The sequence below is a fragment of the Solanum stenotomum genome, chromosome 7 (genome assembly GCF_019186545.1).
Source record: "Solanum stenotomum isolate F172 chromosome 7, ASM1918654v1, whole genome shotgun sequence".
NCBI lineage: Eukaryota > Viridiplantae > Streptophyta > Magnoliopsida > Solanales > Solanaceae > Solanum > Solanum stenotomum.
Window position 1 is genome coordinate 32,338,242 of NC_064288.1, and position 24,342 is coordinate 32,362,583.

The 24,342-nt window shown below is 36.7% G+C and overlaps 1 pseudogene; it reads left to right on the plus strand.

Moving 5' to 3' along the window:
• Positions 1-282: 282 nt before the first annotated feature.
• LOC125869821 (histone-lysine N-methyltransferase ASHH1-like) lies at positions 283-23,110 on the plus strand (annotated as a pseudogene).
• Positions 23,111-24,342: the final 1,232 nt, after the last annotated feature.

The following is a 24,342-nucleotide window of genomic DNA, read 5'->3' on the forward strand; positions in this document are numbered from 1 at the left end:
ACAAACTTAGTATCAGAGCATAAAGTTGAGAATAATGTAGGATTTATGTCACAAGATATAACTTGGTAATCAGAGCAAAAGGTTTAGAATGAATATAGGATGATGTCTCATGAACCACGTCTAGTAGAGTCTTGTTCATGGGTGTAAAGCGCGCCACACTTATGAATGAGAGGCTACGAGATGTTTAGGAACTTTCACTTTTTTGTTATTCCATAGTCGTGCCTAAGAGTCTTAACTCTATTTAGTCCTTTTCTTATAATCCTTTTCTTGTGCTTATAGGCAATGAATACAAGAAGGAACAATGCACGGAGGGCCGGTAAGGAGAATGTAAATGAGGCGGTTCCCTCTCAAGCTCCTGAAAACCCTCAAGTTCCTATTGAAGAAGGGGCTATGTCTAATGTCGAGATAAGGTCGGCTATTAATAATTTGAGTCAAGTGTTGGCCACTCAAGTTGCTAGGGTGCAAGTGAACCCTAATGCTAGCACTACCGCTTCTAGGATAAGGGATTTCACAAGGATGAATCCCCTACTTTCTTTGGCTCCAAAGTGGAAGAGGATCCACAAGGGTTCATTGATGAAGTGTTTAAGGTTCTAGAGGCTATGGGTGTGTCTTCTCAAGAAAAGGTGGAGTTAGCTGCCTATCAACTCAAAGATGTGGCACAAGTGTGGTATGAACAATGGAAGGAGGGGAGACCTATTAGAGAGGGTCCGATAAGTTGGGCTACATTCAAGACGACTTTTTTTGATAGGTTTTTCCCCTTGGAACTAAGGGAGAGGAAAATGCAAGAATTCATCAACCTCCATCAAGGGGGTATGAGTGTGAAGGAGTATGGCCTCAAGTTCACTCAATTGTCCAAGCATGCTCCTACTTTGGTGTCGAACTCTAGAGCTACAATGAACAAATTTGTTATGGGGGTATCCGATCTTGTGGTGAATGAGTGTAGGTTAGCTATGCTAATCCCAAGCATGGACATTTCTTGTCTTATAGTTCATGCCGAAAAAATTGAGAAGCAAAAGCTTAAGCAAGTTGGTAGAGAATTGAAGAGGTCAAGGGCCGATGATGGAAATTCTTCTAAGGTTAGGTTTGAAATCCAAGATATGCCAAAGTTCAACCAAGGTCCTCCTAACACTCCAAGGGTCAACAAAGGTAAAGTGTCTACCCCCAAGCCTCTAGAAGCAAGAGGTGGTGGTCCTTATGTTAAGAAGCCTATTTGTACAAAGTGTGGTCGAAAACATGAAGGCAAGTGCCTAGTTGGCACGGGTAATTGCTATGGTTGTGGTAAGAGCGGCCACATGAGGAGGGACTGCCCTATGCTAAAGGCTCAAGGAAGGGAAAATGCTCAAGCACAAGCAAGTGGCCCAAATCTCGATGCGCCTAAGAAGAATCGCTTCTATGCTCTCCAATCCCGAGGTGATCAAGAGAGCCCTCCGGATGTTGTAGCCAGTATGCTACAAGTATTTTCAATTAATGTTTATGCATTGTTGGATCCCGGTGCCACTTTGTCTTTTGTAACCCCTTTAGTGGCTATGAAGTTTGATATGCTTCCCGATGTCATAAATGAACCCTTTTCGATTTCTACCCCGGTGGGTGATACCATAGTTGCTAAAAGAGTTTATAGGGGTTGTCCCATATCATTGCCCAATAGATTCACTTTGGTTGATTTGGTGGAACATGATATGTTAGACTTTGATGTTATATTGGGGATGGATTGGCGTCATGCTTGTTTTGCATCCATAGATTGTAGGACCCGAATTGTGAAGTTTCAATTTTCTAATGAACCCATTTTAGAATGGAAGGGAGGAAATTAAGTTCCTAGGGGAGGGATCATTTCATTTCTAAAAGCTTGTAAGTTGGTTTCTAAAGGTTGTCTCTATCATATTGTGAGGGTCAAGGATCTTGAGTCTGAGATTCCTCCTTTAGAGTCGGTCCCCGTGGTGAAGGATTTTCCAGAAGTCTTTCCCGATGACTTACCCGGGATTCCTCCCGAACAAATAGATTTCGGCATAGATTTATTGCCGGATACACAACCCATTTCAATCCCTTCCTACCGGATGGCCCCGACGGAGTTGAATGAATTAAAAGCTCAACTCAAAGATTTGTTGGATAAGGGTTTCATCCAACCTAGTGTTATTTGTGAAGAAGAAGGATGGATCTCTTTGTATGTGTATTGATTACCGACAATTAAATAAAGTGACCATTAAGAACAAGTATCCACTCCCTAGGATTGATGACTTATTTGATCAACTTCAGGAAGCGAGTTACTTTTCAAAAATTGATTTGAGGTCGGGTTATCACCAACTTAAGGTGAGAGGTGTTGATGTTCCGAAAACAGCCTTCCGAAAAAGATATGGTCATTTTGAGTACTTAGTGATGTCCTTTGGTCTTACAAATGCCCCGACGGCTTTCATGGACCTTATGAATCGTGTGTTTAGAAATTTTCTAGACTCATTTGTTATTGTCTTTATTGATGACATCTTGATATACTCTAAAAGTGAGGATGATCACATGAATCATTTGAGGATAGTATTCCAAGTCCTCAAAGATCACCAACTCTATGCTAAGTTTAGCAAGTGCGAGTTTTGGCTAAGATCGGTTGCTTTCCTTGGTCACATTGTTTCTATTGAGGGTATAGAAGTTGACCCAAAGAAAACTGATGCGGTCAAAAGTTGGCCTAGACCTTTGAGTCCTTCCGACATCCGAAGCTTTTTGGGTTTGGCCGGTTACTACCGGAGGTTTGTTGAGGGATTTTCATCTATTGCATCTCCATTAACGGCCTTGACTCAAAAGAAGTCCAAGTTCGAATGGTCGGAATCTTGTGGAAAGAGCTTCAAATTGTTGAAAGATAGGCTCATCTCCGCTCCGGTTTTGACCTTACCGGAGGGCACCGAAGGGTTTGTAGTATATTGTAATGCTTCCTAAGTGGGTTTGGGTTGTGTCCTCATGCAGCATGGTAAGGTTATAGCTTATGCCTCGAGACAACTCAAGGTGCATGAGAAGAATTATCCAACTCATGACCTTGAGCTAGCGGCCGTAGTCTTTGCTTTAAAGATTTGGAGACACTATCTCTATGGGGTACAAGTGGATGTGTTTACCGACCACAAGAGTCTTCAATACGTTTTTAGCCAAAAAGAATTGAATCTCCGACAAATGAGGTGGTTGGAACTCTTGAAAGATTACGATATGAGTGTCCTTTACCACCCCATAAAAGCAAATGTGGTTGCGGATGCTTTGAGTCGTGTATCTATGGGCAGTGTGTTACATGTAAAAGAAGAGAAAGGGGAGTTAGCCCGTGATGTACATAGGCTAGCCCGGTTGGGTGTTCGACTTGAATATTCCCCAAAAGGAGGTGTCATGGTCCGTCATAATTCCGAGAAATCGGTTGTTATTGACGTGAAGTCTAAGCAACATCTTGACCCTATTTTGATGGAACTAAAAGAGTCAGTTCTCAACAAAGCATTAAAAACTTTCTCTCAAGGAGAAGATGAGGTGCTTAGGAACTAAGAGAGGTTATGTGTGCCGGATGTGGATGGCCTAAGAAAGACCATCTTAGAGGAGGCCCATGGGTCCCGATACTCTATCCATCCAGGAGCCACCAAAATGTATCGTGACTTACATGAGATTTATTGGTGGAACGGAATGAAAAGAGACAGCAAATTTTGTGGCTAGGTGCTCAAATTGCCAACAAGTCAAAGGCAAGCAACAAGGACCGGGAGGTCTAACTCAAGATATTGATACCCCCACTTGGAAGTGGGAAGAGGTCAATATGGACTTCGTGGTTGGTTTGCCTCGAACCCGTAGGCAACATGACTCTATTTGGGTCATTGTGGATAGATTGACTAAATCAGCCCATTTTCTTCCTGTCAAGGTTTCTTATTCGGTGGAAGATTATGCTAAGTTGTACATTAAGGAGATTGTGAAGTTTCATGGGGCCCCGTTGTCGATTATTTCGGATCGAGGTGCCCAATTTACTTCCCATTTTTTGAGGTCTTTCAAAAGTGGGCTTGGTACTCAAGTGAAACTTAGTACCGCATTTCACCCTCAAATGGATGGTCAAGCGAAACACACCATCCAAACCCTATATGACATGTTGAGAGCATGTGCCATTGATTTCAAAGGTAATTGGGCTGACCACCTACCTTTGATAGAATTTTCCTACAACAATAGCTACCACTTGAGTATTGCTATGGCACCCTTTGAAGCACTTTATGGTAGAAGGTGTCAATCTCCGGTTGGGTGGTTTGAAGTGGGTGAATTTTCTCTTCTTGGTCCCGAGGTAGTCTATGAGGCTATGGAAAAAGTTTGACTTATAAGGGATAGGTTGAAAATGGCTCATAGTCGGCAAAAGTCTTATGCCGATAATACAAAGAGGGATCTTGAATATGAAGTAGGTGATTGGTTCTACTTGAAGATCTCACCCATGAAAGGGGTGATGAGGTTTGGTAAGAAGGGGAAGCTTAGCCCCCGGTATGTTGGGCCTTATGAGATCTTGAAGTGTGTCGGAAAGGTTGGTTATGAGTTGAAATTTCCCATCGAATTGGCCCCGGTTCACCCGGTGTTCCATATTTCTATGTTAAAGAAGTGTATAGGTGACCCGGTGTCCATTCTCTCTCTACAAGGTTTAGGGGTGAATGAGAACCTTTCTTATGAAGATGTTCCGGTCGAAATCTTAGATCGTCAAGTTAAGAAGTTGAGGAATAATGAGGTTGCCTCCGTAAAAGTGCTATGGAGAAACCACCTAGTTGAGGGTGCAACATGGGAGGCCGAGGTCGACATGAGGTCCAGCTACCCTCATATTTTTCCTCCTATTCCTAGCCAAAGTTGAGGTTAATAGTCTCTCTTAATTTGGTATAAATTGAAAATCATGTGTGTTGATGATTATGACATGATTTCCTTGTATGTGCATATTTTTGTGAAAATTCATGCTTAAATTGTATTTTGAGTTTTCATGAATTTTGTTTCTCATGGTTGAAATTGCACCCATAGATGTTGTGTGATGTTGTCTTCATGAGAGTTGTAATGAGCATGCTTGATGTTGTCTTGTTAAATAAATGTCTTGTTGATTGCTTAGTATATATGTTGATGGTTATTGAATATGGAGAAGGTAGTTCCTCCTATACTTATGTGAAGTAAAGAGTTTTGAGCATAGTGATTTTGTGGATTAAATTCCTATATGATATGATGTTGTTGATGTGATTGGTTGTTGTGCTGCTAGTTTGAGTCATTGTCTCCCTAGAAAGAAGTCCAAGTGACATTCGGGGACGAATGTTCCTAAGGGGGGATATTGTAACACCCCGAAAATTCTATGACTTAAGTTAGAGCCTCACCTTATGAATAATGACTTAAAAATAGTTAAAATGATGTTTCTAAACCTTAATTAATGCAATTGACTTGGTTTGGAAGAGTAAAAGTCTAAACGTCAAGAAACAACCACGACATCCGGAAACTAGAGAAGAATGTGTTCTAGTGTGTTCTTAGGTTTTGGGAAGGTTTGGGAGTGTCGTATGATGGTATAATCTTGTAAAAAGGTTTAAATTAGGTAAATATATGTTTTTAGGGTCAAAACGTTCGAATACGACTCGCTGGGGCCACCCTAAGGGGCCCCGAGGAGGATCCCAACCTTGGCCAAGCAAGCTGCCAAGGCAGCTTGCAAATTGCACTTGGAGGGAATAGGTCCGCGTTGCGAACTAGCTCCCCCAAGGAGAAAAAAATTAGTTCACGACGTGGTCGTGTCGCAGACTCTACTGTCTCAAAATTTAATTCCAAATATCTTCAGGGAATAGCAAGTCCGCGACGAAAAGGCAGAAATTCAGAAATCGATTTTTACTTCATTAAAGAGTCCAACTAAGTGAGGGGTATTTAGGGTACTTTAGGGGACGTGTATATAATAATTTTTAAGTCAATTTACCACACTTTTATCACTCAAACACAAAACCCCAAAGATCAAAACCTAAAGTTCCTCCTTCTCTCTACTCTTTCTCTCTTCTCAAGAACTCCATTGAAGAAGATTGGAGCTTCAAGAAGAAGACCAACTCTCCAAGGTTGCAACTTGGATTTTCGTGGTTAATTCGTCAATAAGGTATGGTTGCTTTTCACTTTTGGGATTCCTTTCCCCAAGAGGCCCCTTCAATATGAATTTCAAAATCTCCAATTTCTAGGTTTCAACCCAAAAACGTGGGTCTTATTTCTAAAGTGAAATTGATGTTATAAACTGACTTTGATTGATGTTATATGAACAATTATGGATGAATTTATGTTGTATTGGTGGTTTCTTGAAGAATTCCCCATGAGACCCATGTTTCTCCTTCTTTTCCTAATTCTAACCTTAGTTTGTGTTCGATATTGATTGAAGACTATGAATTGAATGTGATGTTATGTAATTCATGTTTGTATGATGATTCTATCCTAGGTTATGTATAATCTCTATGAAATTAGGGCTGAGTCTTTGAATGAAGCCTTGAAGGCTATGAAGGGAATATGTCAATTGCTTATATTGATGTTGATTCTGTTATTACTTGATGAATTACCTTGTATTATGTATTGGTTATGAGTTGTTTGGTAATTGAAGTATGGATGTCCCATGAAGGGCAAGAAGGTATGAAGGTTGGTTCTTCTTTGAACTCCAGTATGAAAGGTGAATTACTTAGATTGTAATGATGTTATACCTAATGTGTTGTTGTGGTGTTGATGACCTAGTTTCCTCATCCTTAACCCTCTACACTTGAATTATCTATGAAGTATGTATGTATGTTATGGTATGATTGCTATATGATTGAAAGGTAGATCTCATGATTATTATGTAATGTAAAGTGAAAGGTTTACTCACTTGCTAAGTGTTTCTAAAGTGAAATGATTGTTACTCACTTATGAACACATATGAACTATTATGGTAAGATGTCTACATAAGAGTCTAGTAAAGGTTAATGTGAACTTATGTAATGACTAAAGATGATTACTAAAGGTAATTATATTCTTAGCACCGAAAGGGCATGTAAATGAGATGGGGGTCTCACGTTTAGTAAGTCCGGCTCCCCACATTTCCTCACGTTTAGCAAGTCCGAATTACCCACGATATGTGTTGTCTCATGAGATGGAAACCCCCACGTTTAGTAAGTTAGGGTTTCTAGAAGCAATCTCCTTGACCCTTAACTATGTGCCCACATAGGACTCTAGCTTAGTGGATCCACCTAGATAGCTATGTACGAATGGTTACACCTTAGGCAAGTGTTAACCCTCTCTTTTTGGTGTGGGAGTAGAACACCGGATTCTATGTAGCTCTCATGGTCTATGTCGGTTATTGCAATATTTCCCTAATGTAAAAGCAAATGAAGGTTTGAACTCTTACTAGGGCTTTCTTAAGGGTTTCTACATAGTGTAAAGGAGGGTATGGCACTTCTCTTGCACATTGCACTTGTGGGATCCTAAGAGATGGTTGTAGTAGTGTTTTCTTATGATTATGATGATTATGACTTATGTATGTTGAAGCTATGTTATGTATGATCATTATGAATATGGTAAGTTATGATGAAATATGATCTTATGAATGTATGCATGAAGTAGGTTGCTTAATGTGATACTTGGCTTTGAATAGGGTTATGGGGTTCTATTATTTGCATTTCACTAGTATTGCTTGGGTTGTCTACATGTTGGGATGATATTATGTTGGTTTGGACTATGATGCTTACTTTGTGTGCATATTGGATTTACTTGGTAAAAAGCATGTTTTGACTAAATGTCCTTTTATGCATGTTTCAATGCTTTTTATTTATAGTAGCAATACTTTGTACGTGTGTTGTACTAACCCATATTTTCTCCCTTTTCCCCAAACATTTAGGTTCGGGCCGTTGAGGATTCAAGCTTACTTCTCAAGACACTTGGAGTTGCTTCCCCAAGTTTGTGAGTCCTCAAGTCCGAGGACAAGACCCTTTGAGCTAGCTTCTATGTTTAGTTCTTTGCTTGTATTGAAACACATTGTTGTACTTTCCTATTTCAAGACTTCTTATTGATGTAAGGGCTAAGTCCCATTTTCGATACTTCTATGTCTAGATGGTACATTGTGACGAAGTTAGATTCTGTTTTTCATATATGAAGTGAAGTTGAACTTCCAAAGTAAAAGTTTTAAATTTTCCGTGATTTTATTTTATGATACATGCAATGATGAATGCTAAGGGCTTGTATAAGACTTCTTCGAGGTCGAATACGCCGGTAACGACTAGGGGGTGCTCTCGGGTCATTACACATTTCCTATTTGACAAAGTTTCCTTAACAATTAATATATCGTATTGACAACAACAATTTTATTATTTAGTGTGACTGTTTCAACGTTGAGCTCATGCATGATAAGTTACATGATTTAGTGGCAATTATTGCCTTGGTGCCTGCACTAAAGTTTCGCCTAAGCGAGACAAAGTATCCAGTTGCACTGCACTTAGCTTCAAGGTTTAACGTAACACCTATATTTGTTGTGACCTTGGAGTGGAGTTCCAAAAATATGCAAGCATGATTAATGACTCCATGCTACTGATCCTCTTTAGGAGAATTGATTTAATCACAATTTGACCAAATTCTACTACAAAAATGATGATTTGGATGTTTGTCTAGCTTCTTTGAACGTTTCTCTCCCATTTTCATCTTTCTGTCATTCTTGTTAATTTTCTTAGTCATTGTTCCTTAATTGGGTGAACATTGGTTAAGAAAAGGTTTTACACCCCCATCAAGTTTCAGACCTGGACCAATACTTTTACAATCGGATTTACATCTTAATATGTTTATCTACTTCAGATTAGCAAAGTGATCATTGAATAACTTGGACGTAATTATATGGTTGTGTTGTTTAAAGAGTAAACAGATTTGTAGCTTTCTCATATGGGATTCAAGATGTTGTTTCCTTAAATGTTTCTCTTACTAGTTCAACAGATAGAAGCTAATTCTAGTAATCTCAAACGATCTTCTAAATTTGTGGCTTTGACTAAATTTGGACATACAAATTTTCTACACAGAAAAAAGTGTAGTGTCAAATTTGGTGATAACTAAATAAAAAGAGAATAATTGACAATTCTACGAAAAAATGGCATAATATGACCAACACAGTCAAAATAAAACATTTGAATAGTTCATTATATTAAGTTGATAAAACGTTTTTTATAAAGTAGTTTTTTAATAAGTTTTTAGATTAATACTTTTAAGTACGAAAAGGTGGAGAGAACTTTTGAAGGTGTAGAGATGATGAACTTTATTAAGTTGAGGAGAAGCCTCCTATCCATTATTTTCTCTTGGTGCAACCATGAAGTCTCATGTTGTGTAGAAGATTAGGTGATTTTCGGAGATAACCATATATGTTATAGGGTTTTCCTTTTGGTATACTTCTTGTATTCAAATGCCTTTTGACCAAACATTAATGAAATTATTTACCCTGTGAAAAGAAAGTATAAAAATAGAAAATTTAGTAAGGCATTACATCACATATGAGATATGAACGTAAGTTAACTTATTAACTTAAATGCTTGTATAGAGAATTTTCCATTGAATGAAAGCCCTTTTTAGATGGATACAAAATAAAATAGATAAATATTATTAGAGAAAAGAGAGTGCAAGAATCAACTTTTATTATTGATGAGTTAGATCCTAGCATTTCTTACTTGGTTGACAAATTATTGTCCTATTTAAGTCTTGCAAGTCTCAACAATAGTTTCCTTGAGTGAAACTAGGAAGGATTGAAGAGTTTAGATCTAAAGTTTATCATTCCCGTGTGATGTATTCTTCATTCCAAATGTGTTAGATCATTTATGTGTCACTTGGAGTGATGATGACATGTAACAATGTGGATATGATTTTGTGCGTCTCTGTAGACTTCTGAAATCATGAGAAGACAATACCCGGAGAAATGATACAACAATATACCCAGATAACTAATGATAAAAAAAATTCTTTTTTTGATATGACATTAGAACTGGTGATAAGATTAGTACAATAATTGGATCCTGAGAATGTTCACTGGGTAATGTTGTTGTTGGATCTTGAGAATATCGGTTGATAGCTATACTAGTATAAAAAGACTAGTAAGTGAAGATATTAGTTTCTTTTGTTGAGTACATATATGAGTTTCATCATTTTTAGTAGACTCTGGTGATATAAATGGTATAGAATTATTTAAACAAATGATATTGAGTCAACACATGTCTAGACTAGATTACTTTTATTATTGCCCTTCATAACTAACTAATTCGAAGGTGTAGTTCCTCAATAACTGATCTTTCTCAAAAACATCTAGTTTGTCCTCTCAACAAACGTGGCTTATTGAAAAATGTAGATGAAAAATGTATATCATTTCGACACTCTTTTCGACTATATTGACTCCTTGTAGCTGGAAAGATCTAGTCATAGTCATACATTTTCTACTGTTTTTATTAATAAAATTTACGTATCGAAAATGTGGGCTTATTTAATATCCTGCTGGTTTGGAATGACAATTTTATGGTTTCTGCATTCAATTTGCCTTTTTATCGAGTTACTTCACCTGCTCTTCCATCAAAACATGGATGCACACATCGATGGCATGGTGTATGTAATCCTGTATGATATTTGATTGTATATTTTCTAAAATAATAATGTATAGTAATTTTTATGACTGTATAATAAATGCAGATCCTTTGCTTATATACGTGATTTTGCATTACAATATGCCATTCTATTAACATTAATTAATGATGACTGTATAATAATATATATGACTGTATAATAAATGCAGACCCTTTGTTTATATCCATGATTTTGCATTACAATATGCCATTCTATTTACATCAAGTAATGATGAATTCTTAACTTTTTTTTTGAAGGTCAAACTTCCCGAAGGAGTAACACTATTTATGCATATTACTCAAATGAATTTTTATGGAGAAAGTGAGTTCAAAGCCTTTCTTTGTTTCTTTTAATGATGATTTTCCTGCCAGTTAATTGCATTCTTTCTTTTGATAATCCTTAAACTTTGAAGTTCATTTTCATACACTTGTGAATTATTGTTACGTTGTCTGCAATTATGAGTACCACTTGGATGACATATTGATTATGGTCGATACCGTTAGTTTGCGTATCTAAGATCTGGATACTATAACTATGCAAAAGTGATTGGTTATTGCATTATGTTAACATTACCATTTTCTTTCTGAAAAAAGAGATTGGTTATTGCCATTGTTTTCACTTCTAAGATAAAGCTTTCAAAAATTACTAATAAAAAAAGAGATTAAACTTCGATAAACATTGTATCTTTTTCCATGTTGTGCCAAGGATGCCGTGGGATTATGAATTCAATGACAAGAAAATGAGTAAAGAAGAAATTTGAATTGCGGATTGTGACTATCTGGTCAAGCTTAAAAGGAAGAACTTTTTGTCAGTTGAAACTAATGTTGAATAATGCTTATGTTTCATTTTTTTTCTTTATTCTATAAGATGAGACACAAAAAAATAGTTTCATTTTGTGAAAGAGAAATAAGTTCTTGTTCCATTCCTTAGAAACTTTTTGTGTCCTACTTCTTTTTATGTAGTTTATAGCTTTTTGACTTCCAAAGTTGATGCTTCTAATGTTTTAACTTGAATCCTAAAAAATCACCAAAAAGTAGACAAAAAAGTTGTGTCCTAAGTGATGCATACCTTGATTAGTTGACTTTGAGTTGGAGTTGAATGGTTTTCTATTATTATTGATCTTGGCTTTAGGTAGTCAATTTTAATTGCAATTTTCTAATGTCTTACAGGCATAAGAAACAGAGAGAAAAGGATATTGCTATATGTGAATGCAAGTATGATGCAAGTGATCCTAATAGTGCATGTGTAGGAAGATGTTTGAATTTATTAACAAACATTGAATGTACACCGGGATACTGTCTGTGTGGCGAGACTTGCAGAAATCAGGTAAATTAGATAGTTCTCTTAATTAGTTGAACGTTACTCTGTTGTTTCTCTTTATTAGTATACTTTTACAGTGGTCTTATCGATTTCTAAATTTACAAGAAATTTTATGGATAGTACACCAAATTTGTGTTACAATCATGTGTTGAGAAAGAGTGAAAGTAGTGGTATTTTAGAACTTTTATGATAAGCTCAAAAAAGTCTTGTCATGCTATTATTACCTTTCCTAATTATTTTTAAAAAAAATTCCAACTTTGATCATTGAAATGGGCAAAAGTACAACCTTGAGTTTGGCATCTCAAACTTTGACATGATAAGGGGTAATAATAGTGTAGGACTGTTCTACTAAGTACCACAAGAAAAAGGGGAGGGGGGGGGGGTTGTCTAAATTAGCTCAAAATCTAACTGAACACATGCATACAATTTAGGAGGACTCGTAAATAATATTGACAGGTTACATTGATTTAGTGCTAAAGGTTGGAAAATCCCATCTATCCATATTGGAGATACCTCTAACTTACTTAGGAAGGGGCAAAAAAGAGTTGGAAAGAACTCCTAAAAATGCCATGATTCAAGGTGGCAATTTTTTCAGAAAGTTTATTAGCCTCCCTAAAACAATAGTAACCATGCTCTTCAGTTAATTTCCTGTTATCTTGAACCATACCATTGATCTTCCACGGTGGGTTCCATTCTCTTTTAATACATCTAGTTAACAACATGGAGTATGTTTCAACCCAGACATTAGAGAAGCCTCTATTAGCACACCATTTAAGGCCATAAAAAAGAGCTGCCATTTCCACAATTTGCTCGTACCATGTCCTAATTGATGCAGTAAGCAAACATGAGGTTTCCCCATGAGTTTCTGATCAAACCACCTCCACCAGAACTGCCTTGAATGCAACTACCATCACTATTGAGTTTTACAGACATAGGTTTTATCCACTTAACTATGGTAGTGGTTCTGTGGTGATGAATTTCGGCATCCAAAATGTAGTGTATATTTCTCCAAAACTCTACAATGTTAGCTTTTCCAAATTTCTTCTTAGTAATCTGCACAATGGTAAAAAGAATGTTAGCTTTAGATCTGTATACAAAAGGCTTAATAGCATCAAATTCATTAGAGCATATTGCTTTCCATATCTCCCAACAAATTATTGGGGGGAGAGCATGAATAACAAAATTAACAATGGGGTTCTTTGTAACAGTATTCCACCAATTGAGGATGCGGAATATAAGAGACCTATGGGTGAGTCTCACTCCCAGTGGACCTGCGATCTCACACCACACTTTTCTAGCATGTTCACCCTAATAGAATAAGTGATTCACTGTTTCCAAGTTGTTGTTCTCATTAGTTGCAGCACAACAATGACATCCCGGCATAATATTGATGCCCTACTAGCCACTTTCTCATCAATAGGAAGCCTGCTATAAATAGCTCTCTGTGTAACGAAAGACATTTTAAATGTAATGTTATTATTCCCGATCTTGTTGGTGGAATTGTTGTGGTTTCTTTTCTTTCTAATAATATCCCAACCAGAGTGGAGAGTGAAGTGGCCAGAATTGGTGTTTTCCCAGATAGCTTTTGTCATTTGTGAGGTCGTTGAGAATAATCCCCAAGTTGATGATATTGTTCTTTAGATCATTCGGGAGCTCTACTTGGAACGAATTCCAGTTCCATTCACCATTACTAGTAAGAACAATGTTTAGTTTGATAGAGATATGCCTTTACTTGTTGGGGTAGATCAAGTGCAAGGGTCCTAGAGCTAACCATTTATCAAACCAAAAATCAACATCTCCTCTTCCAACCTTCCAGTAAATATATTGCTCCGCCAATGACTTAACATCACAGATGACTTTCCAATTTTGAGAGTTGCTAGAGGACCATTGAGTCTTTATAGGGTGTTGATTCTCGAGGTACTTAGCCTTCATGTAATCTTCCCAAAGAAAAGAAGAGGTTCTTACTTTCCACCATAGCTTAGCCTTGAAGTCCATACAAACATCTAAAATTTTCCTAAAATTAGCACCACCTTCTTCAAAGGGGTAACTCAAACTATCCCATGCAATCCAGTGATCCTTTCTCCAGAATCAAATGCAGACCAACAGAACTTTGCAATGATTTTTTCAATGAGCTCAAGGGTACCTTTAGGAGGGTTGATAGCACTCAGAAGATGAGTAGGGAGAGCTAGTATAATATGTCTTATTAAGATAGAAATTTGGTGTGCCAACCTCTAATTCTATTAGTAACCTTATTGACAATGTCTGAGTAAGCCAATTTCTTCTTTCCAATGATAAGGGGACACCCAAGTTACTTTATGGGAATTATTGATATCTCATGCTAGTGTATCTTTTTAGTCTATTCATGATGATAAGACTAGATTTAGATTTCAGGGAGAAGATATTGTTGTTCTTGTTGATCTGTTGACCTGATATTTGTTCATACTTGTCCACAATGTCAGTGATTAGTTTGATAGATCTCTTGCTACCATCGCAAAAAATAATGGTTTTATCAGCAGAAGTTAAATGATTAATTTTAGGACTATTATTGCACATATAAAAACTCTTGTAAGTAGTGTGATTATGCAGATTGTTAAGCATTTGAGACAATAATTCAACGCTCATAATGAAAGAAAGGGGGAAAGAGGATCTCCTTGCCTCAAACCTTTAGAAGAGTTAAAGAAACCGAGACGACCTTCATTTACCACTATAGAATACCAGTTGTTGGAGATATAATTATGGATAAGGTAAACCCAATGCTCAGAGAAACCAAGATGTCTAAGAACAAGGCAGAGGTAATTCTAGGAAACTTTGTCATTAGCTTTAGTCAAATCTAGTTTCATCACTACATTGCCCTCTCTGTTAGGTTTGCCAATATCACTAATAATCTCTTGGGCAAGAAGAATGGTTCCAGTAATGGTTGTGCCTTTGACAGAGCTACTTGCCCCTAAGGCCCACTTTGGCCATCCGATCCAGGAGCACTATCGAGATCTAGAGAGAATACACAATCCTGAAGTTCTTTGAGTGTTGGAAGGGTGCAAAACATGTCATTGTCCTCTTTTGTGATGCACCTATGAAGAATATAAAGGGAGCTATAATCAGGGTTAGTATTGTCATAACTCATAAGTAAAGAGATTGTTGTAAAATCTAATAACCCCTTCAGCAATTTTGTCTTTTCCTTCGAGGCAGTTGTTGTGTTCATCCATAATTTTCCTAATGTTCGACCTTTTTCTCCTATCTCTGATGATGTTGAGAAAATACGCCGTGTTGGAATCTCCTTCAAGCCATTTGACCCTAGATTTTTGTTTGAGGATAGACTCTTGAAGCTTAAGAAATCTAGTGAATTCGGCCTTGAACCTAGAGAGATCTCTCTTGTTATCTTCGGTATTTTTGGTTACATTGTTGTCTTCAAGAGATTGAATTTGGATTTCAAGTCTCTTAGGTTCTTTGTAGAGGTCCCCAAAATCCTATATAGATCAAGAACTCATAGCTTTGCAAGTCTTCTTGATTTTTTGGTGAAGGATATACAGGGGGTTCCTATTGACTTCTTCATTCCAAGAGTTTTGAACTATATCCAAGAAGTCAGAGTGATCCTCCTAAATATTAAAGAATTTGAAGTATTTGATAGTGGGAGGAGTATCATTATTCATCTTAACCAAAAGTAGAGCATGGTCTGAGCACGTTCTGGATAAGTGAGTAAAATTAGTAGCATTATACATTGATATACCATAAAGAGTTATAGACAAGTCTATACAATCTTCCCCAAATAGTGTTAGGCGAGTCTCTACTGTCGCACCAAGGATATTTAGAACCTAAGAAACCTGCATCTTGAAGACCACACTCATTAAGGCATTCAATGAAATGAGGAGTTTCTTCCATTATATGAAGTCTTCCTCCAAATTTCTCATCACTGGATACCACCACGTTAAAGTCGCTTGTTGCTCCCCAAGGGACTTGGATAATGTTTGCTATAACTCTCAATTTTGCCCATAGGTTTGTCCTCAGCTCTGTGCATTTGGCATAGATAACTGAAAGGAAAAAAATTGGCCAACATTATGAATAACTTTGAGAAAAACATGTTGCTCCCAATCATGAATGACCTTATCATCAATGTCATTCAACCAAAGGATCCAGATTTTGTTAGAATTGTTGTTGTAGGCCTGATGAAAACCAAGCTTTCTTCTAAGTTTATCCATTTTATCACAAGCAACCATAGGTTCTTGTAGGCAGAGGACATGAAAATGAAATTGTTGTTTAAAGATGAGTAATCTTTCCAAGGAACCGTTAGATCATATTCCCCTAATATTCCATGATACGAAGCTAAACATTGGAAACATTAGTTGTAGGGTTTATTTGATTTTGAATATTGGTTGTGGCAACTGTCACGCACCGAGCCTACACCCTGGACATGGCCGGCACTCGAAGACCATTGTTGGCCCCAAGCGAATCCTTGGCCTGGCTTTCTTAACTTAGAGGAAACCTAACTCAACAGAATAACTCCATGCAAAGCAAGAACATAAAACAACCCAACTAATAAAATTTGGCCAAAAAGGCAACTCGAGTCTCAAAATAAAATAGTACATATATACATAGATGAGAGACTCAAAACTAACTGACTGACTGTCTATGAAGCCTCTAAAATACTGAGATGGATGTTGGGACAGACCCCGCAACATCCTAATAAGACAAAACTTAAGAACACAAAATAACCGAGTACTCCGGAAAGCAAGGAGGCTCACCACTGACTCTGGAGTGCTCAACTGGATCAATGGTGTGTTGGATGATGATGATCCTGGGTACCTGCGTCTGCATCATAATAAGATGCAGGCCAACTGGCATCAGTACATGGAATGTATGAGTATGCGAGCTGGAAAGCTAAACCACAACTTAAGCTTGAAAAGAGTGCAAGAGAACACTTACCTTGGCTCTGTTCGACTCATGAATAACTAAACTCAATATATAAAGCAATAAGACACATGTAATATATAAAGCTTGTAAAACAGTGTAAACAACTTAGCTCGTTAATGATAAAACAATAACAAACTCAACTTTACTTATATAAAAGTAATATAACTTTAGTGGGAATTCTTTAACCGACAACCACCACTATGAGCCCTAGTGGTGATACAACGTTTTACCTCACGTTGCCCAAGGACCATCCTATACCTTGCCGTGATTTAGGACCTTACTTTAACTTAGTGGATCCAGTAGCTTAATCTTATGTGATCATCTAAAAAGAATGACCCTCAAGTCCCATGTTGGCTCATGGTTCTTATGGAGAGTTGAGTTAATATGAACTCGTATCCCCAACTCGGTGCTCAATACTACTCCCAAAATTACTTTGGCTCATAAGTGTCTTTAAACACACCTTTCTTTAGTTGAGGTAATTACTCAAAACTTAGCCCAAAGGCTCTTTTGGAAAACATGATTCCCCTCTTACTCAAATGTAAAAACATTTATAAACTTCTTTGGGAATACTTAGTTCCTTAATAGCTTTTGAGAAATGAACTCAACTCTAAACTCTTGACTTAACTTGAAACTCGATACTCTTACTTGACTTGAAACTTGAACCTTAAAACGAAGTTAAAACGTTCAATAAAGACTCTTGAACAACTTTGAAAACTTGCTTTGACTTACTTCTTAACTTCTAGACTTGACTTCTAACTTCACTTGACTTTGATCCGAACTCGCCTTGAATTGGATTATGGATTCAAGGTATATGATCATACGTTTATGGATGAGTTCTTGACGTTTAGACGTACCTTGGAGTGTTGGAAACAACTATGAAACATAGGTACAATGCCAAGGAACATACATGAAAAAGGGGAGAATGAATGGGAAAGGTTGGCGTCCTTGGCGCTCTGAGAGGCACGGGGTGCTAGACCACAAAGCTCAGAAGGGGCCTGCTGGCGCTCTGCTAGGCGCGCCGCCTCAAGGGCAGGACTTCAGAGTCCCTTTTGGGGCCCGCTGCCAGGCGCGACGCGCCACCGCTTTTCCCCAAAAACTCGACTTTTCTTCCTCCTTTGTCCAACTCTAAACCACCCTAACTTCAAGGGTTTCAACTCCAAAAAACTAAGAATCATAAAATCCCTCAACATACAAGAGATTCAACTCAAAAACACAACCCAAATCATGTACTAAACCAACAAGAACTTCAACAACACAACCAATCTTTTCTCGGAAATAAAACGAGTTTGGTGTGTGGGGAAAAGAGCAAACCCAACACTATGAACTCACATACCTAGTAGGGATCAGCCCCGACGATAGCCACGACGATCTTTGACGAAACCTTGCTTGATCTTCTCTTTCTCCTCTTCTTCTCCTCTTCATTCACAAACCCTCACTCTCACTCTTTTAAAAAGGGAAGAACTGATAAAAAAATCAGTCTAACACACTAATATAACCAAAAGAATTGGTTAGGGAAAAGACCAAAATACCCTTAAAATTTTCGGACTAATTTCCCTGCCAACTGCCCAACTTCCAAAGGGCCTAACTCACTCATACGAACTCGGAATCGAGCAAACTCGGCGGCGTTGGAAAGATACTTCCAAGGTCTTTCCAAATATAACTGGAACTACACCTAAATCATCTTGAGCTAGGAGTTATGACTGTTTAAAGTTGGCCAAACACTTATTTTTTTCCCATACTTAACAAATTTCCAGATTTTTGAATTCTTTCCAAGAATGACTATTTCCACTTCTAAGCCTCTTCATAGATATTTCAAATTGCCGGATGTTACAGCAACTTTGATTGTAATGTTAGAGCTTCTTCCCGAATTGGAGGGGTTCCTTGGAGGTAGGTTGTGCTTGGTTGTTGTGTCCAGAGAATCCATAGGGGGTATTCAATCGATGAATATCTCTTTTCATGATCCTTGGTAGCTTCACCGTCCAATTTAGAGGAGGTGAGATCCTCTTAAAAAAATTACATGAACATATCACAGTCTCCACCTCTAATGGTGAGGGACTTGGTGAAGAAATTTAAAAGTTGATTACTTGACTTCACAAATTTTGTAATAATATCTCTTGAGATTATCTTTCTTTGACAAAGTGACAATCAATCTCAATGTGCTTAGTCCTCTCATGAAATATTGGATTTGATGCGAGATGAAGGTGCGCTAGATTATCACACACAAGTTTCATCTGATCGATTTCTTCAACTTTTAGTTCCCTCAGCAACTGTTTAATCCAAACTAGCTCACGGGTTGCTACAACTATTGCTCGATATTCTGCTTCTGCACTAGAATGAGCAATCACAGTCTATTTTTTACTCTACCACGACACCAAATTACCTTGCACTAAAACATAATATTCAGATGTAATACATCTATCTAATGGTGATCTTGCCCAATTAACATATGTATATCCAATGATATGCTTGTAACCTTGATCCTCAAAGAGTACTCCTTTACTCAAATCTGACTTTATATATCGCAGAATACAAACAACTGCATCCCAATGACTTAAGGGGGAAGTCATAAATTGACTTACAACACTTACAGAAAAGAGACGTTAGCTCTAGTCTTATAAGCTTTACCCCTACAAGGTAGAAATATTGTTTCTGATAGACCCTCTGCTCAAGTAAAACATTACAAAGCAGTTTGAATAAAAAAATGAGACTTAAATGGTGTGCTAATACGTCATACAACAACTGCTTGGAACAAAGCGAGTTCAATCAAACAGAGATTCCAATTCCTCAGCATATATGATAGATAAACCACTAATTCTAAAGCCGCATTTAATCACACCCCAATGAAATAGGAAACCTTCTATACAAATATAGAGATCATAGTTGCATTTTCTCACAAAATATCAATCAAACCCAACTTCCAATTAGTTTGTTACAATGGCAAGAACAAAGTTGAGTAATCTCGACATGTGTTGACTCAATATCACCTATAAAAAATGATGAACCCACTTTCCAAGATGCATATATTTTGTCCATAAAAAGAAACTCAACATAAGTACTCAACAGAAGACCATAATATCCTCAAGAATTGTTTCTAAATTTCTTAAAGTTATGTCTTAAAAAATTCTTAGTCAAGTCAATGCCTCAAATCATTGGTAAGGGCAGATTTAGATCTAAACTCTTCAAACTTTTTCTGTTTTACCCTAGGGAAATGTCACTGAGACTTCCAAGACTAGAATAGAAAAATAATCTCTAAACTAAGAAAAAATGTTAAATAAAGAAAACAAGATAAGTTCATAGATCTAACTCTTCAATATGTATCTAGATATATCAAATGCAAAAATGAGTGTATTTTCAAAATCCAAAATCATAGGTAAAATCGTACCAAAATTGGCTTTCAAAACGCCCTCGTGCAGCGCATCTGCTTTTGATTTTGCTTTTGCTTTCTCGATCTTCGTTTTTTCGTTATTCATTGTTATTATTTTTTACCGTATGCTCAAAAGGCTAGAAGGCGCACTGGAGTTTGTCTAGGAATAAATTTTTTTGAGAGGTGAACTTCAAAAATCAAGTCGAACTACAAATGTGAATATGCAAAAACTAAGTTGTTCAGGTTGGGGTCTTTTAGCTGATGAGAATATAAAGGTAATTTTGCTGAAGCAACCCCCTATTTAAATTCTTTTTGACCATTAGTTTCTATAGCATAGTTTCAGCATATATAAAAAGATTTTCTTTTTTTGATCATCACGTGAAGAAAAATTCCAAAACTGAGCCTATCAAATTCGAGCTTTCTGTGGAATATCTTAGAGGCCTTTGTGCAGTAACTATATTTATGGCCTATTGTTAATTGCTCCTCTCTCTTCACATTATAGGTTGGGTAGTTCATCATTGAATGTTGTGGAGAAGTGATATCATTTGAAGAAGCAAAGAAAGGATATCAGGCTTATGAATCTCATGATAAGTTATCAACATTAGAGATGGTTGGTAATACATAAACAAATCACTACTATAATTTCATATGATTTGTGTAGACCTCAAGGACATGTACATAATTTCTATGGATGGTAATGATATCATTGACTCCACCTGGAAGGGAAGTTTTGCAAGATTCATAAATCATTCATGGTAAGTGCTGGAACTCTGGTTGCCAAATAAGAAAATTATCTTGGTCAGGTAGTGACATATTGTTATGGTTAATTGATGTTTATTGATAGCATTGATACTGTGTCATCCTGAATTTCACAGCAGTCCAAATTGTGAAACAAGTAAAAACAAGTAAATGGATAGTGTCGGAGGAAACAAGGGTAGGTATATTTGTGAAGCAAGATATATCTGTTGGAATGGAGCTGACATACGAATATAATTTTGAGTGGTACGGGGTGCAAATGTTCGTTTTCTGTGTGGAGCTGCAAACTGCTCCTTATTTTTGGGTGCCAAGTCTCGACGATTCCGGGTAACTTAAGTTTCTTATGAATTGTTATATCTGGAATACCCTTTGTAGCATCATATCACATGTTCCTTCTTCCCAGATTTTAGACAACAAACATAGTAATGATTTATGCATATAGATTGAATTTTCTAATCACATACTACAATCCGCAAGTCACATGTTGTAGTATGGTGTATCCTTGTCAAACTCAGTGTGTTGCATTTGAAGCTGAAAAGGAAAGTCGTTCAGAATAAATCTTATTGCTCTGATAAAAAGAAAAAGATAAATTATTATTTCTTATTATGTTTGAATTTAGAGCACAACAATTGATGTCTTTGTAGTAGATGTCTTCTTCTTTTTTTTTCATTTAAAACATTGTTGATCAACGGGACAATAGATTTTGTTTCTTGTTGATATTGATAAGCCTCACTGTTGAAGTGTTTTGAATTAGCATGTAAACCGATTTTCACTGTCTTTTAGGATGAGAGCATTGTGTTCTAATCCTGAGACATTGATACACAATCTTAAGGGGTTTTGAATTATGATACTGGATATAGATTTCACAGTTCATTTGAGATTGTCTGAAGAGGAACAATAATCCCAACTAACGTAAATAGTAGAACTTAGTAATTCAAATGAAATTTATTAGAAAAAGTGTGGTAGATGTGCTCATATTGGTAAACATAACAAAGAAAGGGGAGGAAAGAGCTGTCTGTTGGTATATGCTTCTAAATTCGATATGAATCTGTCAGTCTCATATCTTATTCTTTTGTTCCAATTTTTTATCTTTGGTCAGGAGTACAACCATGTCTAGGAAGATGGGGATAACAGGTAATGCTCAACTTTGTTTTTTGTAGTTTGTACAAATCTTAAGACTCATATCCTTCAAATTCTTGGATATTTATTTCAATCGGGTTTTCTTACTGCAGATATATCGTGGATGATCTTCCAGTTTATGACTCAATAGATGATGAATCTACTCCAGTGATCTCTGGAACTAGTGGAGGAAATGAGCACACAAAGATATTGAATGACGGTGAGGGGTCTACTTCAAGTTGGAACTAACTAATAGCACAACCAAGAAGAAGTCTCAGCGCAAACCCAAGTTGAAGGTCAAATATCTCATTCTTACTTTTATTCCTTGTATTCTCATGTCACGATCCAATTTAGGACCACGACCGGAGCTTAGGATCTAGTGTTCAAAGCAATGCTTATTGATAATTAATAGAAAATCAGACAGATTTCCTCCACTTTAGGGCTATCCAAAAATTTCCACTATCTCAGAATCAACAATAGAACCAATCAATATCAACTAAACAAGTAATATCTTCATCAGTAGTCATTCGCAACACAATAATACTAAGTCCATCTCCTAATGTGAAAGTGAAGTCTAAGACTAGTCACAAGTCTAAAAAAATGGATACGGAGGGAGTATTACCTTGAGTATTTAGAGTAGCGGTTCAAGTCCAAATATATGCCAAAGTTTCTTAACAGGTACTTCAAAGGAGTTTAAATTGATCGGTGATCTTTCTTTGCAAAAATTTGGTTGATGTGTGTAAGGCTAGTAGGTAGTCGTGTGTTATTCTCCCTTTCTCATCTTCTCTTCATTTAGTACTTTCATAGTATCTTATTATTCATTTTTACTACTCCTTGTTACTTCAATTACTTTGTTTATCTTGTTGATTATTTTTCTTTGATCTTAACAGCGATTAAAAACTGCTGACCCAGGTTGAAAATATGGGAAAAGAACAAGTAAGACCAATAAGGCCGCAATTCAGTGTAACTTTTGTTAAAAAGTTACTAATGGCGAAATCTTTCGTCACAAACAACACCTCATTGGTACTTGCAGGGACATCTCATGGCGTGAACAATGCCCGGATGCTGTAAGGGAAGAAATGAAGAAATAAGTTGATGTAAAGAAGGAACAAAACGTCAGGATTTACTTCAATCGGATGTGACTAATATTGGTGATGATAAAGATGAAGATATGGATGAAGGTGAAGCTATTGAATAGTCACTTCCTTCAACAATCATAGAATGCAACAATCATAGCTAGTTGATGAAGCTGAGGAAGATGATGATGAACAATATAATGATAATGGTTGAATACAAGATTCTGACGATCTTATAGAAGTAAAGCTTTAGAAAAATGAGAAATAGATGTTGTACCATTATAAATTGATTTTGTTTGTCCTATGGTCTGTGGAGGATTTTTTGATAACTACCTTTTAGCTTTAATTTGAACTTTTGCTTATATTTATTGTTTCCATTTATTTTGCAGATTTTTTGTTGCTTCTGAATTATCAATAGAGCTAATATACCCTTTACTTGGTGGAATTCTCATTTACACAAATTTATTTCCTTGTATTGTCATGTCACGACCCAATTTAGGATCATGACCAGCACTTAGGAGCTAGTGTTCCAAGCAATTCTTATTGGTATTTTAGAGAAAAAGAATACTACTCATGACACTATTAAAAATGATTGACGTCGCTACTCTAGGATTTTTAAAATAAAAGGATGTTAGCAAAGAGCTAAACTTGAGGATGGTCACAGTTCAAATAAAAGATAAAAGAAGCTTTTTTGTAGAGTTTTAATCCAAACACAAGATTAGGTAGGAAACAATGAACCAAATACTTGATATAAAATAAACCCTCTATTGCTAATCCCTGCATTACTAATCCATGCATTACTTGCATTACTAACCCCTGCGTTATTAATCTTTGTACCAAACGACCCCTAAGTCTTTTCTTCACTTATCCGCATAAGACTTTTATCTTATTTAAACTGTGAGCATCCTCTGTCTGATTTGCTAGACCTTTTCCAGAGCTTCTTGTACCAAGTCTAGTCCCAATACATTAGCCTCACCAACTTCAAACTGTCTGATGAAATAATGACATTGCCTATCATACAAGGCTTCATACTGAGCCATCTGAATGCTTGACTGAAAGTCATAATTGTAGGAAAATTTTGCTAATGGTACATAAACATCAGAAATCAAGAATGCAAACTCTTAACATGTCATCTAATAGTATTCTCAGATTTTCCGTCTGTCTACGGATAAAATATGGAACTAAGATCTACTCATGTATTGAAAATATTTCCAAAAGCATGAAGTA